We start from the raw sequence: 17,900 nt of genomic DNA, 5'->3' as shown, positions 1-17,900 counted from the left end.
TGAAAATGTGAGAAACTATTGTGATGTATGGAAACCTTTTTTTTCCTTGCAGAAATCTGAGCAAGTACATATTTTTTTTTAGCTATATGGGAAGATGGAAATCATTTTATTTCTTAAATGTCCCTAGCACCATTAACATATCTTAAATGGCAGGTCCCTAGTACTTATTAGTCATAACTTGAAACACTTGCATTTTTTTAAAAAAGTCATCTTTACTGAAGGTCTCGCTTGATTTTACTACTCTTTAAAAGCAAATGTTAGGGTGATAATATTAATTTATACATTCAAGGTCAAAGATTTATGAACAGTAATAATTTTGAAGAAACTTTTTGAAAAGATTTACAACTGTTCTTTATATTATGGTGCATAGAGAAAAGTTCTGATTATGATCAATTCAAATTTCAGTGCAAATCCAAAAAGTAGTCAACCCCTTTCCAAAATTCTTATTTTACATAATACAATATCGTAAGAGGTTGTATGTGTATGTATGTTATTTGGATATTTAATGTAGCTTAATCAATTTTTCAGTCATATTGCTATGACGTCTACGGTGTGACAGTTTATAGTGATATCAAGCACTGGGCATCATGCCGCAGACATGTAGCATGATGTTGCACCCAGTCACATTATTCTGACACCATGCCAACCAGTCCTAACACTAACCTCATAATGCTGAGCACCTAGTACGACAGCTGTATGTACCATTTTATAAGTCTTTGGTATGACTTGGCCAGGGTTCAAATCCCCAACCTCCTGCATCCGAGATGGATGCTCTAACCACGAGGCCACATGAGCAGTCTTTTGAGAGCTAAAACAAATATTCAGGAACCATTGTCCGTAACACTGAACTAATTGATATACATTTACCGGAGTATTTGTTTAACAACTAGAAATGTTTTCAAAGAGTGAGCATGCCATGCCATACTCAATTTGGTATAACTATGCAGTCACATGTTATTAAAAAAACACAATCCAGCACGCACTGAAATTTTAAATTTTTTAAAGCGGTGATCTAATTTTGGTCTAATAGATTTGTACACTGAAGGATGCATGTACAAAGTAACTTATAGGCATCAGTAGCTTATAATGGCTTTTTGCAGGCCCTAAAGTGAACGAAGAATGTAGCTTTGGTCACATTGATCCACTTTCCTTTAAAATTTGTTAACTCACCCAAAAAATCGACATTCAAAACTGCACGACTCTTGGGCTAAACAATGGCTGAGTAACTAGTCAACACACACAACTTAACCAATATTACTAATGCATGAATTTATAGTTACTGTGACTTATTTTTGGCACAGTGATATTGCATTCACCAAGATGCATTTACATGCCATGTTTCTAGACTGTAGGGCTTACAAAATTCAAGAAACTGAACCATGTTAAAAATGTAACCAGTCATTTAAGCATAAAATTCAAGTCAAACAGACCTTCTTCTTTTTTAAAATGGCAACTGTACTAACCAAGCTGTATTTACACTCCAATTTGCATGGCTAGGGATGACAATCCTTAACACCTAAAAGCGAAATCTAAGTCACTGAAGCATGAAAATTATGCCACATTTACAACAATGTTGCTTGCCTTTGGGACTTACAATGACTGGGAAACTAACCTAAATCCTAAACTGACCAAGGTGTGATGGACTAACATGAGTAACAGTATTGTCCTTCCATGTCTGAAGCAGGGACTAAATATGCACTTTAAATTTCCATCTCTGTGTTATATCAGCTTATTCCTTTTTGAAAAGCATAAGAAAAAATGTAACATTCTAGACAAAAGACAATGAACAAGTATCTGTTAGAAATTTGACCTAAGCGTTCTCACATAACCACATTGGCCGAATCCGAATCTTGAACCCATGCAGGCAGAAGTGAAATGGCAGTGATCCGTAACGGAGAGCGCTTTTGACCACGCGGTGCCCCCCAAATGCATATAGTGTATTTTATGTAGTCCAAATGCCTACAGTGTACTATATGTAGTCCAAATGCCTACAGTGTATTATGTGTAGTCCAAATGCATACAGTGTATTATATGTAGTCCAAATGCCTAGTTTATTATATGTAGTCCAAATGCCCACAGTGAATTATATGTAGTTCAAATGCTTACAGTGTATTTTATGAAGTCCAAATGCCTAGTGTTTTATGTGTAGTCCAAAATGCCTAGTGTATTAATTGTAGTCCAAATGCACACAGTGAATTATATGTAGTCCAAGTGCTTACAGTGTATTATATGTAGTCCAAATGCCTGCAGTGTATTGTATGTAGTCCAAATGACTACTGTATTACATGTATATGTAGTACAAATGCCTAGTGTATTATATGTAGTCCAAATGCCTACAGTGTATTACATGTAGTTCAAATGGCTACAGTGTATTATATGTAGTACAAATGCCTACAGTGTATTATATGTAGTCCAAATGCATACAGTATATTATATGTAGTCCAAATGCCTACAGTGTATTATATGTAGTTCAAATGCCTACAGTGTATTATGTGTAGTCCAAATGGCTAGTGTATTATATGTAGTCCAAATGCCCAGTGAATTATATGTAGTTCAAATGCCTACAGTGATCATATGTAGTCCAAATGCCCAGTGAATTATGTGTAGTTCAAATGCCTACAGTGTATTATGTGTAGTCCATATGTCTACAATGTACTAGTGAAAGTTTGAGGATACAGCATGCCTTGTCAGATAAACTGTTGATAATTAGGCAGAAAATTGCTCTTCAATAATGGGCCAGAAAAAAGTCTGTGTAATATGATTTGCCATATATACAGATTACAAGTCAAATCCAAATCCAAAATGCACCAACCCAGATTTACAGTCACATTCTGTGCCAGCAGATTAGGGTCTATAAAGTTTGTCAGGACTAATCAGTAGAACAGATAACACAGACCCTATATGTAGTGTATTATGTGATAGCATATCTGGGTATATGTTGTTTGCAAGTGGACTTGACTTAGAAATGAGTATAGATAGTACTGTGAGCAATAGAATAATAGCCCATACATGGGAATTCATTTGGAATCGCCTTCACATGGACATTTAAACATTCGTAATCTTGATTATTACTTTTATCCAGCTTTTCTCACTAATCCTTTCACAAAATGTTAGAATCTGATGAACATGTGTCCCTGACGATTATAACTATATAAAAAATTCAGGTCCATTTGGATGCCTAGCATTCTCTATAATTATCTTGCCTCTTTGATGTTTAATTTTTTTTTACAGTCATTTCCTTATTTAATATGACATTTTCACTTAAGTGCTCTATGCTGTTAGTATACTCAACATTTGGTATGGGATTCTTTGGACCCTCTGGTTTGCTGATACTGTTTTTCTGGCAATGCCAATTTGTAATTGACTGTTGATGCCAATTGTTTTTCTGGCAATGCCAATTTGTAATTGATCGTTGATCAGAAAGAGTTTAGAATCAAAGGCTTACCTCTAAATGAGAGTTGTGAAATTCCATTCAAAGATTTTCAAAATCAGCACGTAACTGAAACATTAAAATAAGAATGAAAAATACTGCCATCCAAGATATATATGAAATTCAGATTATTTTAAAAAACATTGATTACTAACATGAGACTTGCTGGTTTTCTGGGGTACTATTGTTTTCTATGAGCTACACAATCGCTAAATTATCACTCAGTTATCAGCATGTATTCATCCTGTACTTATGTACTCACTTAGGAGTTGCAATGCAAACTGTAAAGACCAAGATCTGCTAACACATAACGCACCAGCAGATCTGTGTGTGTGTGATTTGGCTTTATAACATAGCTTTAAAAAAAATTCAGTCATATCCCTATCATGTCTGCAGTGTGGCAGTATATAATGTAGCACTGAGGCATCATGCTCCAGACAGATAGCAATGTCGATGTCACACCCAGTCATATAATCCCAACACCAAGCCTGCCAGTCCTGAGCACTGAAAATAGTATGATGCCCCATCACCAAAATGTGAAATTAAAAAAAAAGAAAATTGACAGCTAAAATGGTGGGAAAATACCAGCATTGCCATTACTCCAAATCAAAATACTCATACTTGCATATCGAAATGGTCATATATAATTCATTCAATTTTATAAACTACAATTAATTCAAATTTTTTCTGATGCCCCTGTTGGGCTGGTCCCCTAAGCACCTGCTTAGTGTGTTTAATCAGGCATTGCCTATGGCCATTGTAAGGCAATCAGCTTAGTCCTGATGGGAGTAGTTACATCATCTTGAATAGTATGGGAAACAATTATCCCACAACATTGTATAATATACAGGAAATATACAACAAATCCTAGCCATGGTCATACATTGTCAATTGTCTGACAACCAGCTTAGTCCTTGTGTGATTAGTTTTACCAAAGAATGGCTAATATATAGGAAACATACAATGACTCCAAGTTAATAGCCATGCATGGCAAAATGGCTGCACATAAGTTACAATTCAAAATAAAAAATAAAAGTTCTTCAGCCCAGATATCTCAGAAACGGCAGCTTTTATTTTCTCCAAAAAAAAGGACATCTTTCTGTTAAGTTAATGTTACAAGTCTGTAAAATTATAATACATCTGATGCATTATTTTCTGATGCAAAAATGCACGTGGACAGGCTTTGAGTAAATTCAGCTCTAGGTTCATGATTTCCATCTGCTTCCCTCCTCTTCAAACATGGGACTTCAAAACCCATCTCACACAAACTTTGGAGAAATAAAGATTACTCCAACCAATTACAAATATAAACTTGCATGCAAGTGCAGATCAACTGCAATTACTGCACAGAATCCAGATTTGCCATCACATAATGCACCAGCAGCTCGGAGTTGTTGCAGTTTGTTAGGATTAATTAGTGGAACAAACACCACAGACCTTGATCTGCATGTGCATTATGCTACAGAAGATCAGAATCATTGTTTGCAGTTTGACTATACTTTTAATAAGTTATGATCAACTTGATTTATAAGCAAGTATATATGATATGTGGTGCAAGACTGTTTGAATGTGGATACAGTATTAAACACAGGATGATCAATTATTTTGGTACAGAAAGCAGCTGACTGGTGTAAACGCATTTGTTCCTATCTTAATGTAGAATTTAAGTAGGGCAGGACAGTAACTGTGGGTTGCCCAACCTGCTGTGCCTATGTGTCCTATCACAGTTTATAACACTTTATCTACAAGTATGGCTGGATTAAACTTGTTAGACTCCACTCAAGACCAGAGACTTTGTTCTCTAATTACAGGATCATGAACCCTTATCAAATACTCCAGTGCTGTGTGCTTGAACTTTGGGCCCTAGAGTTCCTAAACAGGGAATAAATATCTGCTATTAAACATACAGACCAAAGTGGTGGCCCATAAGCTCATTGCCTAAACAACATTTATCAAACTCTCAGTGACACTCAATCTTTGGTGAGAAAATCCACAATTTGAATTTTCAACAAAAAAATCCAGTTTTCTTTTCAAAAGTTATATGAGATATTATTATTACCAACACAAATAGAATAATTCATAGTTCATACTATTATTTAATGTGAAATGAAGATGGACTTTGTATTTGTGTATATATATATATATATATATATATATATATATATATATATATATATATATATACACACACACACACACACACACACACATCTATGATCTGTTGAGTAAAGAAATGGGTAAATTAAAATGTTTAGTTATATACTTTTGTATCTTCTGTAGATATTCACATAAGCAGAGTTCCACATTATTTGGAAAAAAAAATCAAAACTGGTCAAAGTGTGTGAACTGTTATAGAAAAAGTTTCGCTTTCATATAAACACGAGTTATTCATATTTCCAGTCTCTTATGTTATGTGTTATAAGCTAAAAGAATTGTATTTGAATCAGTTTGCAAATTAAAATGATGTAGGATCGAGTGAAGCTGATTTATATTAATATTCCACCTTTCTGAATGATAAATAAGTGGTCAAGTCCAGTGGTGCATTCTACAACCATTTCTTTCCATGCCATTGTTGGAAGAAAAGAAAAGAAAACATTACATGATTATTCTCATCAATCTGCTGGAGCCTAAAGCTTTTGAATATTCATGAGGAAGCAGCACAGAAATGAAAATGGATCTCTTTTTAACTACCTTAAAATAATAAAACCTTAAAGTGAGCCATTAAGGCTTGGTTTTGCACAGTAGTGTCCATGTTTTTATGCATTTATAATGTTTTGACAAAATTAATACCAACTGTGGCAAGTCAAACTGCAGCATGATGTGTTGAAGGCCATTAATAAATGCTATATATATTTGATGATGTACACAGCATGCATTCAAAGAACAATACAGCATATACTTCGATCACGAATTTCATAAAACACTAACAGTTCTGGGTCAATGTGTGTGTGTGTAATTTTAAAGTAGCGTTAAACAAATTTCAGTCATAACGCTATGATGTCTGCAGTTTTACAGTTTGAAGTGATGTCTAGCACTTTAGCATCTGGGTCAATGCCATTTGTTACAAGTCCAACTTCTAGATGTGTACACCTAGATCTTGAATTGCATATTGCAGTGAAAGTCAGGTGTCAATGCTGTTTGTTACAAATCCAACTTCCAACGGTGTACAAATAGATCTTTTATTGCATAATACACTCCTAGGTCTCCACTGTATGACTGAAATCCAATTCAAATACAGTGTACAAATACATGTGGATCTTTTATTGCATAATACACTATAAGTTTTGGGTTAATACTGTTCATTGAAAATCCAAATGAAAACATTGCACATTGAGATTTTTCACTGCATACTGAACTGGCAGATCTGGGTTTATATTGCTTGATAGAAACTTCCAATAGTATACATCGTTGTACAATGATTTCTTGAGGGTGTGTGTGTGGTTCCAGAATGTCTGATAGAATTCCAGCATACTACATTGTACAAAAAGATCTATTATTTCATAATGCATTAGTAGATCCGGGTCTATGCCACTTGATAGAAACCGAATGTCTAATATTATACACCTATATCTTTTCACTATACGATGATTTCCTGGTGGGAGGAGATATGGTTCCAGGATGTCTGATAGAATTCCATCATACTACATTGTACAAAAAGATCTATTATTTCATAATGCACTGGCAGATCTGGATCAATGTTATGTAACAGAAATTTAACTGCCAACGGAGCAAGATAATTTAGTGTTGTTACAACTAATATAATCAATAATAATTAGTTTTCATTTTAATCCAAGTTAGATGAAACTATTATTTTCAAACTTGTTGGGGACCAGACACTTTTTAAAAAAAGAATCCCTGGCCCTCTACCATTCCAATCAAATAGTTGTTATCTAAGTTCATGTGTTTAAAAAAACAAACATACAATAAATTACACTGTTTAGACATTTTTCATTGACACTTTCATGATTTTGAGAGCACACCAAAATATTGGACATGAAACATGACAAATAATATGGAATTTTTCAAATGCAGCTTAGAAGAACAACTTAACATTATGTACAATTTCCATGGTCTGTCCCACTTACCATGTATACTATCTTACATTAAAGTCAAACTGCAAACAACAAAGATCCTGATCCACCATAGTCTGTTACAACGTAAGACATCGACCCTGATATTTATGTTTCGAGGGTCAACGCCCAAGGGCCTATGTCTTACACTGTAGGACTACATAATGTGCCTGCAGATAAGGATTTATGTTGTGTGTTACTACTAAAAAGGTGCACAGACCAAGATCTGCCCACACATGTGATGGCAGATCTGGGACTGTGCAGTTTGCAGCTGGACTCATCTTATAAGCGAGTATAGACAGAATATACTTTAAATGTTTGTATACTGGCCTGTACTTAATGGGGAAAACCACTTCTACATTGTTCCCTCAAACCTCATGCTTTTCTTCCTCAGGATGTAAATATTTAAAGACAATTAATCACACAGACAGCAATGGCTTGGAATATAGACAGACCTTATGCCATATCCCACCCCACCCCTCTTTTCCTGCATCTGTATTTTAACAACAGAGGGGTTAATTACCTCATTACACTAGGAATTTTCTTTATAGTAATTAGCAGGTCTGTGCAAACATTCAGTTGGGGTACACTGACTGGCACCTGAGAACATCATCTCTCAACAGGTGAAGTTAATTAAAACTTCTCCAAAACAGCTGATTTCTAATGGGGCTACTGAGTCAAACAACAGGATAAGACTTGGAAATATGTATGCAATGTTTCCTGTACTCTTCTAATGCCCTACACAGAGCAATATACTGTAATGACAATGGGGCGAGGTACTGCCTAGGCAACAACATAGAAATAAAGGCAACAATTCTATGACTCCAAAAACAATAAAAGAAATTTATTTATTAAATGTGGATTCCACAGGCCCCCAACCAATGCCTAAAATGACCAAGAAAACAAAACTGATCCAAAGAGTGGCAGATGGGCAATGGCAATACCATATGCCCCTACCATCCTCGCGGCGGAATATAAAAAACAGATCTAGCAACTCCTATTCTTGATGGTACCAAGAAACAACCTTTTAATGGGCAAATTCCATTTTTTTTCACCTACTTAACCAAGCAGATGTTACAAAGAAGATGAAAGATCTCTCTCATTTTGTCAAAACTGACACTACTACCATAAAACCCAACTTGAAAGACCATAATTCTGGGAAACCACCCATCATTTATGATCCATTTCTTAATGGTATGTACAGTGGCTCAGCGGTTTGAATGATGGGTTCATGACCTAAAGGGTGTGGGTTTGAATCCTACTATCAGATCAGCCTGTATCAGCTACCATGGCATGTTCTTGGGCAAGACACTTTACTCCAACTGCATCAGTATTAAATAACCTACTTGTGTTGCTGTGCCATAAAACATCCAATCCACTTTATACATAGACCAGATAGTATGATGCCCTCAACCGAGAAACCACTTGTCTTGAGAAACCATTATTTTTGGCAGGAGGATCATGCAAGGCAAGTTTAATTTCAGACCTGCTTTTAAAAAAATTAGAAGTAACAGAACATTTATTCTGCACGACTCATTCCTCGCAAGAATTTATATCGACATTATAGCTTAGGCAAAAAACAGATCAAGGCAGGTTAAAAAGAAACAACACACCCCCATATTAAATATTATATATATTTAAATACTGCCAACCAAAGCTGATAGTCAGCAGTATAGTACCTTCAGGTTGAGAATTCAAAAACTTCCTACCCATAGGTCGCAAAAAGTAAAGCAATAAGACATGCAGACACTTGACCCGTATAAATTCATCCCAATACATCAAACATGGCAATAAAACTACAACAAAATTATTGAAGATAAATTGTGGAGGGTCCAGCATGCATAACAATGCTGAACCATATTACATATTATGTCGATCTTGATAAAGTTGACATATACTAACTTTATAAGACATCCAGATAAATATGACATATTTGGGGACAAGCAAAAATTGTATAGGCATCCAGAAAAAGCTGACATACTCAAAGTGGGGCAAGAGCTGCATTAGCTATCCAGAAAAAGCTGACATACCAGTATTCCAAGTGGGGCAAGAGCATTATTAGCTATCCAGAGAAAGCTGACATACCCATACTCCAAGTGGGGCAAGAGCATTATTAGCTATCCTGAGAAAGCCAACACACCCATACTCCAAGTGGGGCAAGAGGAATTATTAGCTATTCAGAAAAAGCTGACATACTCGTACTCCAAATGGGGCAAGAACTTTATTGGCTATCCAGAGAAAGCTGACATACCTGTATTCCAAGTGAGGCAAGAGCATTATTAGCTATCCAAAGAAAGCTGACATACCCGTACTCCAAGTGGGGCAAGAGCTTTATTAGCTATCCAGAAAAAGCTGACATACTCGTACTTCAAGTGGGGCAAGAGCTTTATTGGCTATCCAGAGAAAGCTGACATACCCGTACTCCAAGTGGGGCAAAAGCTTTATTAACTATCCAGATAAAGTCGGCATACCCTAACTGGGGACAAAAGCGTTATACTCCAACCAGATACAACTGGTCTACCCAAAGGGGGGGGGGGGCCAAGTGGATGAGTGGTCTAAAGTGCTCTCTGTTACGGATCATTGCCATCTCATCTCTGTCTGCGTGGGTTCGAGTCGCGGATTTGATCAATGTGGGTATGTGAGAAAGCTTGCCAGTAGCTTCTCGTGGGTCAGTGGTTCTTTCCGGGGGTTTTCCCGGTTCTTCCTCCACCATTATTACTTGCCGACATGTATAGCCTATCGTGTGCTGAAAAATGGCGTTAAACCACACAACACCAACACTATCCAAAGTGGGAACAAGGAAAAGCTGTACTGGCTATTTCTCTAGCTGTATTGATTGTTGTATTTATATTTTTAAAAAAAAAATAAAACCAAGAGTTCTGATGCTTTATTAACAAGTTAATATATATGGTCACCATGAAAGATTGCTGAAGGTTACTCCTAGATATTTGGTACTCTGGTATGTCTGTGGAGGATGTATGGAGTCTTAATAGGTGCTGGAGAAGGAGTATTATGCAAGGCATGATAGAAAGAGTTAAGTCCATGTCCCATTTCTTATCTCTTCTACTAACACAGTAGCACACTTTCTCTGAATTCATGGTGTAGTGTAAATCAGAGAAGTTTGTTGTAGTCTAGTTGTCTCACCTAACACATCTGACAGTGAAAACAGCCTGAAAAATAAGTTCTAAGTATTCGTCTTTTTGAGTGGTTTGTGTAAATATTTTACGTCTCTCTCATGTGGGAAAACACCTTATTGGTTCTACTCTAATAGAATTTTTAGAAAGGAAAAGTTTTTAGACTTTATTGGGATGATTTGGTTTAATGTTGCATGCCAAATGCAGTTTCAGTCCAGTAAACTTTGGTAAAGTTAAGCAGCAGAAAGCCTATTAACCAATTCTTGTTAATTTCCATGAAAAATAGTAACCAGAGTGATAAGAAATACTCAACAAAATCCGATGTGAAATCACCTCATGAATATGCACAAGCCCCACTCAAAAGAAACATCATCCAATCAGATACAAGATCACCATATTAATATGCAGGTATGCAACTCACTACTGAACTCCATTTATTGAGATCTTGATGACATGTGTCTATATTCCAGTTTTATCAATTCAAATCAGAAATACATTTACGTGTCTCCAGAGCTGTAACAACCTCAGAAAATCTGATTTCAGATCAGAAATATTGGTCTCCAGAGTTGTAACAAGCTCAGAAAATCTGATTTCAGATCAGAAATTTGGGTCTCCAGAGTTGTAACAAGCATGGACAAGATGTATGCCAATATTCTGATCAAAACTGTGTCTAAAATATGGCCCTCCAGAGTAACAACAAGCAATTGTTGGTTGCTGCATAGTGAAAGACACACGATGGACAAATGGTGATACCAGAGTCTCACCAGGTCTTGCAGTCAATGAAACTACAAAAAAATTATCTAAGAGAAAACATGTACTGGTATTATGCTGTGCAAGTCCTAGAAGTTGAAATTAGCTGTTGAGCGTGGTTGTGTCTGATCACATACTATGACTCTTTAGTACCAGATGCTAATGAATTTTTTTATTTTCATGTTCAGTCATGGATAAACACACTGCCTATCAAGATAAAAATGTACTATTTCTAACATCCACAGAGTGATCTTTCAAAACAACCTAGTCTGGTTTTTCAAAACAACCTAGACTGGTTTTTCAAAACAAATCAGCCTGATCTTTCAAAACAACTGAATCTGTTCATTCAAAACAGTCTGGTTTCTCAAATAATAACCATCCGGAGAGTAAATCTGCATAGCTGCATTGGATTAAAAAAAATTTATATCTCAAACTTTTGTAAATTTTCTTTTTTCAGAGGTACAAAATGGGCTTCCATTAGCAAGATAATCTTAATGCCTTACATTCTCGTGTGCATGTGAAATCCTACTACAATTCGTATCGATCCAGATCTGCCATCACATAATGGGTCTATGCAGTTTGTTAGTAATATTTAACAGAACATACAACATAGACCCTAAAATATCTGCACATTATGTGATGGCAGCTCATGTTTAACATTCAATGAGTTGGACCCAACAGACCACGAGCATAAATGGTACCAAATATTTATTATTTGTGGAGTTTATGAAGGTGGAAATTAAACCAAAACCCTTCTACCCTGAAAACCAAAGTAACATTTATGTCCCAATGAATAAACTGACATTAAAACGAATCCCATAAAATTAAATCTGCTGAATTGTCATGCCAAACAAAATGCTCTTCAGACAATTGAAGGCAATGCTAGGTAAATCCACCATGAAAATGCATACAGATTATTCAAATTATAACACACACACACACACACATATATATATATATATATATATATATATATATATTTTAAACTTGGACTGCTTCTACTGATGCTTTGTCAAAACAGGTTTCTGTTTGCTTTTCTTATGATGTGAAGGAAGGCACAAAAAGGGGTAATGTAGATGTTGGTGTTGCCCAAAAATTGTCAAATCTGCAAACAATCTAAAGACTGGACTAATCTGACCATATTAATGTAAGTGTATTTAAGGGCTAAGAAGAACAAGGTGGGCTTTTCACCATTTAATTCAAGTGTACTTAGGGACTGGGCATTTTACCATATAAATGCAAGTGAATTTATGGACTGTACTTTTGACCATGTAAATGCAAGTGAATTAATGGACTGTACTTTTGACCATATAAATTCAAATGAACTTAGGGACTGGACTTTTTACCATATAAATGCAAGTGAATTTATGGACTGTACTTTTGACCATGTAAATGCAAGTTAACTTAGAGACTGTACTTTTGACAATATAAATGGAAGTGAACTTAGGGTCTGGACTTTTTATCATATCATATGCATGTGACCTTACAGACTGGACTTTTGTCCATATAAATGGCAAGTGATCTTTGAGACTGGACTTTTGACTACTCAACAGAATAATCCAATGAATAAAGTTTACTTTTCACTCTAATGAACAAGGTTTACTTTTCACTCTAATGATTAAGGTTTACTTTTCACTCTGAAGAACAAGGTTTACTTTTCACTCTAATGAACAAGGTTTACTTTTCACTCTGAAGAACAATGTTTACATTTAACTCTGAAGAACAAGGTTTACTTTTCACTCTGAAGAACAAGGTTTACTTTTCACTCTAATGAACAAGGTTTACTTTTCACTCTAATGAACAAGGTTTACATTTCACTCTAAAGAACAAGGCTTACATTTCACTCTAATGAACAAGGTTTACTTTTCACTCTGATGAACAAGGTTTACATTTCACTCTGATGAACAAGGTTTACTTTCCACTTGGGTGAAAGCAGTTTACTTTTCACTTGGGAGCAAGTATCAACTTGAGAAAAGCAAGTATTGACACTAACCCTCATATTACTCACTTTTGTCATCTTGATAATCATCATAGGCTTTTGTCATCTTGATACTCATTCCTTGCTTTTGTCATCTTCATTCTCATTCCTTGCTTTTATCATCTTGATACTTATTACCCACTGTCATCATCTTGACTCACTATTCACTTTTGTAATCTGATGTTCATCACTCATTTCAATTGTCTTGCTATTCATTACTCACTTTTATCTTCTTGATACTTACCACTTACTTTTATCTTCTTGATACTTACCACTCACTTTTATCTTCTTGATAATTACCACTCACTTCTGTCTTTGTGATAATTGCTACTCACTTTTATCTTCTTGATAATTACAAGCTTTTGTCATCTTGATAATCATTACTCACTTTTGTCATCTTGATACTCACTGCTCATGTATGTAATCCAATACTCATAACTCAATATTGTCATCCTGAATCCCATTACTGTTTTGTCATCTTGACACTACTCACTTTTGTAATCTGATTAATTACTCACTTCTGTCATCCTGATACTCATTCTTACTTTTGTAATTGCAATACTCATTACTCACATTTTTCATCTTGATACTCATTCTCACTTTTGTAATCTCAATACTCATTACTCGCATTTGTCATCTTGATGCTTGCTAGAAATAATGTAACAATTCTGATGAACCTACAGTAAAGAAATTATAATCTTGAGTTGAACAAGCAAAACACTATGCTTCATATAAGAAATACATGTAATTTGATCCAAATCCTGAATAGTGCTGGAAAGATGTGCAGAGACATACAAAAGAACTGATGGCTATTTTGATATCAAAATGCTCTACCTTTCAAGGTCTTCATTACAGATTAGAAAAATAATCATTATAGACATCTTTGAACAATTTTTTTTACTGAATTAATACAGATCTTTTTTGCATTTCAGTTCCTCATGCCGACTAAGGAAAGCTTTTCTCACCAAATACATATAAATGAAGGTTGTAATGTCTGTAATCTAGGTAGTATAAACTTATATAGGTTACCAATCCTTTGAGTCATTTCTTTATTGTTACATACTGTAATTGTTTGTGATAATCACCTGAAGGCCAAGACAGACTAATACATTCAATCTAAGCCCAATTAATCCCAAACTGAGCATATAATTGATGATTTTTCTCTCAACCAAATAATTTCTTGACTGAAAATTCACTACACTTCTGCCAGAAATCAAATTGGATAATGCTTGGATATCAAGAGTGGTGTTTTTTTCTTCAATCATTGCAGATACCAATAAAATCTTGTATCATATAATACATTAATAATCCATATTGACTAAGTTTTATAGTTCACACACACAAAACCTTGATGCAGGGTTCTGTAAAGGTTAAATATTCTGCAATCTTAACACCTGGAAATTACACAGTATTTATTTTGCACTTATTATTCAGTATATCTAACTACATTTAGAATAGTGTGTGTGTGTGTGTGTGTGTGTGTGTGATCTGGGTTGGTAACATGCTTTAACAATTTTAAGTCATATTGCTATGACATATGCTATGTGGCAGTTCATAGCAACACTGGGGCATCATGCTGCAGACATGTAGCATCATGTCTCTACCATTCACATAATCCTAACACCAGGCTGACCAATCCTAATGCTGATCTCATATTTTCTGAGTGCCAAGCAAGGTAGCTGTTAGTACCATTTTTATAAGACTTTGGTATGTCTTCAACAGGGTCTGAACCTGATATGTCTCATATCCGATACAGATACTCGAACCACTTTGTTCACAGGAGTGGTCGCATTTGGAGACTACAACAATCCTACACTTTTAACAGCTAACGATGTCATTAGAAAATCAACTTTTTTTTTCTAAACAGTTAACTGTGCAAGAGAAAAACATATTACACAAGATGTATTAGAGAGAAGAACTTGCTTTGCATATAATTAGTTTATTTTCAGGTGAATGCAGCAAGGTTTTCATCATTTTTGGTACTTGTGACATTTTTTCTTAATGTTTTCTCAAATACTATGAAAACAACACATGCAGCAATGCATGCAACATGCTTACCTGGAGCAAACCAACTGAGAAGTTCCTGGGCACGTAGTATAAAATTAACCTGGTCCCACAAAAACCATTAAAAAGATATAGGCAAGTAGTATAAAATTAGCCTGGTCACACACAGACCATGCTAAGTACCTGGGCAAGTGGTATAGCATTAACCTGGTCACACAAAAACCATTAAAAAATATGGGCAAGTAGTATAAAATTAGCCTGGTCACACACAGACCATGCTAAGTACCTAGGCAAGTGGTATAGCATTAACCTGGTCACACAAAAACCATTTAAAAAACTATGGGCAAGTAGTATAAAATTAACCTGGTCCCACACAGACAATGAGAAGTAAATGGGCAAGCAGTATAAAATCAATCTGATTAAAGTCAGATCTCTGCTGTCTACATAAAGATCTGATGATGACTGCTTGAGGTTAAATTAGCCAATGTAAATGTGGCTTTCAAAAATATGAAAGTTAATCAAACTGTTCAATGTACATTGATGCTCTTCATCAACAGTGCCCTTTCTCCAACGCGAGGAAATAAGACTTCATCTGATTCGCTGATCAAATTAGCAATTATGGTAATAACATAAGTTACCAGAACATGACCCCTGAGTAGTCACTCTCAGATCTTCATGTGCAGCAGCGAAGATATGATTTTAATCAAACTGAGTATAAATTTAACCTGGTTTCGCAAAAACCATTAAAAGGATATGGTCAAGTAGTATAAAATTAACCAGGTCCCACAAATATTCCATGCTGTATCAAGACTTTGCAAGATCTATGACTCATAAGAAAATGTTAAAGTCTGAATATTAAAACTTTCTCATTAAATTAAATATTCTGGGCTACTGGATACAATTAAGCTTGTTCTTTTCCTAGTAGCCATCAGAGGTGGATAGCTACCAGGCGATATTGAAAAATGAAGGTTTTATCAAGCCTTCTTCCAAAACTTGTAAACAGTCCTTTGAGACCCCAGATGCCAAAGTTGTCTAAGGCACTCGCCTTTACAAATCACTCACACACCTCACCTCTGTCTGTGTGAATACGAGTATCGACTTGACGAACGTGGGTATGTGAGAAAGCATACCAGTAGCTTTCAGTGGGTCGGTTGTTCTTTCTGGGGTTTTCTCCACCTATTATACTGGCCAATATGTATAGCCCATCATGTGTTGAAAAACGGCATTACACCGAACAAAAAAAAAAAAAAAAAAACCACATCTTTCTGATGTTTCAGCTTAGGATTGGTATAGACAGTTGCACCATATCAGGCACTATGGAACAACCTGTGGAACAACAATATAGTAAATATTTAGTAACCCTGAGCGAAATTACTGTTTTGTTTTGGGGGGTTTTTGTGCTCAAATTCTGATGCTGACTTTCATTCCATTTATGTGACATGTATGTAAAATGTTATGTGTTGGTGCGTTAGAAAAAATATTTCTTAATGAGTACGGGCTGGTTTTAGACAAACTTCTGTGTGGTACTTTGTGCTGTAACAATGCACATTTCCACAGTCATCATAAAATTACCAGTGTTTAACTCTTAAAATTTATTCAAACATCAAGATCAACATTTAAGTGATAACATTACATTTATTCAAACCTCAAGGTCAACATTAAAGTGGTAACATTACATTTATTCAAACCTCAAGATCAACATTAAAGTGGTAACATTACATTTATTCAAACCTCAAGGTCAACATTAAAGTGGTAACATTACATTAATTCAAGCCTCCAGGTCAACATTAAAGTGGTAACATTACATTTATTCAAACCTCAAGGTCAACATTAAAGTGGTAACATTACATTTATTCAAACCTCAAGATCAACATTAAAGTGGTAACATTACATTTATTCAAACCTCAAGGTCAACATTAAAGTGGTAACATTACATTCATTCATGCCTCCAGGTCAACATTAAAGTGGTTATGTTAAATTGCTGTTCAATCTAAGTCAAGCATCTATCCAATCCTAACTGGCTAATGGAATACATAACCCCTGTGCAATATATGGGCACATCAAATTCCCCAGTTACAAATATATGTCTAATCCTCTTACAACCAGTCCATTGAATACAATTTATACCTTGCTCAACTGGAATAGGCAGATGTTTACTCTCTCAGTGACACAGTTCTTGCACTCATAACCATACAAATGCACTATACTGCTTTCAAATTTAGCACCTGGCTCTCTCCCTCCTCTTGGTGAATAATCAAAAACAAGAGGATAGTTCAAAATGAAAAAGAAATCTGTATGACAAGTACATCTTTAACTTTTCAAAGTTGCTGTTCCTTTTGGTCTGTACGAAATACATGGGAAAAGGGAACACTGGCAATACAATAAAAAAGACAGTGCACTATAGGACTCACGGTACTAATTCCACTCCAATGGTAAACATATGGAAACACTGTCATATTCAAAATTCAATAACTTAAAATTTATGGGTGCTGATAATGACACCTATAATTTTTCGTGCACATCTAACCTTGGTG

The 17,900-nt window shown here is 35.3% G+C and overlaps 1 protein-coding gene across 8 annotated transcripts in view; it reads right to left on the bottom strand.

The window, feature by feature from the left end:
• The window catches only part of LOC149792818 (poly(rC)-binding protein 3-like), a 274,568-nt gene that overhangs the window by 227,241 nt on the left and 29,427 nt on the right, over window positions 1-17,900 (bottom strand). For 6 of the 8 annotated variants that reach the window (XM_089971275.1, XM_089971288.1, XM_089971285.1 and 3 more), the window contains exon 2: window positions 3,446-3,499. The exons of the other annotated variants lie outside the window; for them this stretch is intronic. The gene's annotated coding sequence lies outside the window, so the exon portion shown is untranslated. The remainder of the gene's footprint in view (window positions 1-3,445; window positions 3,500-17,900) is intronic. 8 annotated transcript variants of the gene reach the window in all.

The sequence above is a fragment of the Sinohyriopsis cumingii genome, chromosome 9 (assembly GCF_028554795.1).
Source record: "Sinohyriopsis cumingii isolate HCF-2022 chromosome 9, ASM2855479v2, whole genome shotgun sequence".
In the NCBI taxonomy this organism is placed as follows: Eukaryota; Metazoa; Mollusca; class Bivalvia; order Unionida; family Unionidae; genus Sinohyriopsis; species Sinohyriopsis cumingii.
Note: the sequence above shows the minus strand (reverse complement) of the source record. Positions and strands in the feature narration are given on the sequence as shown.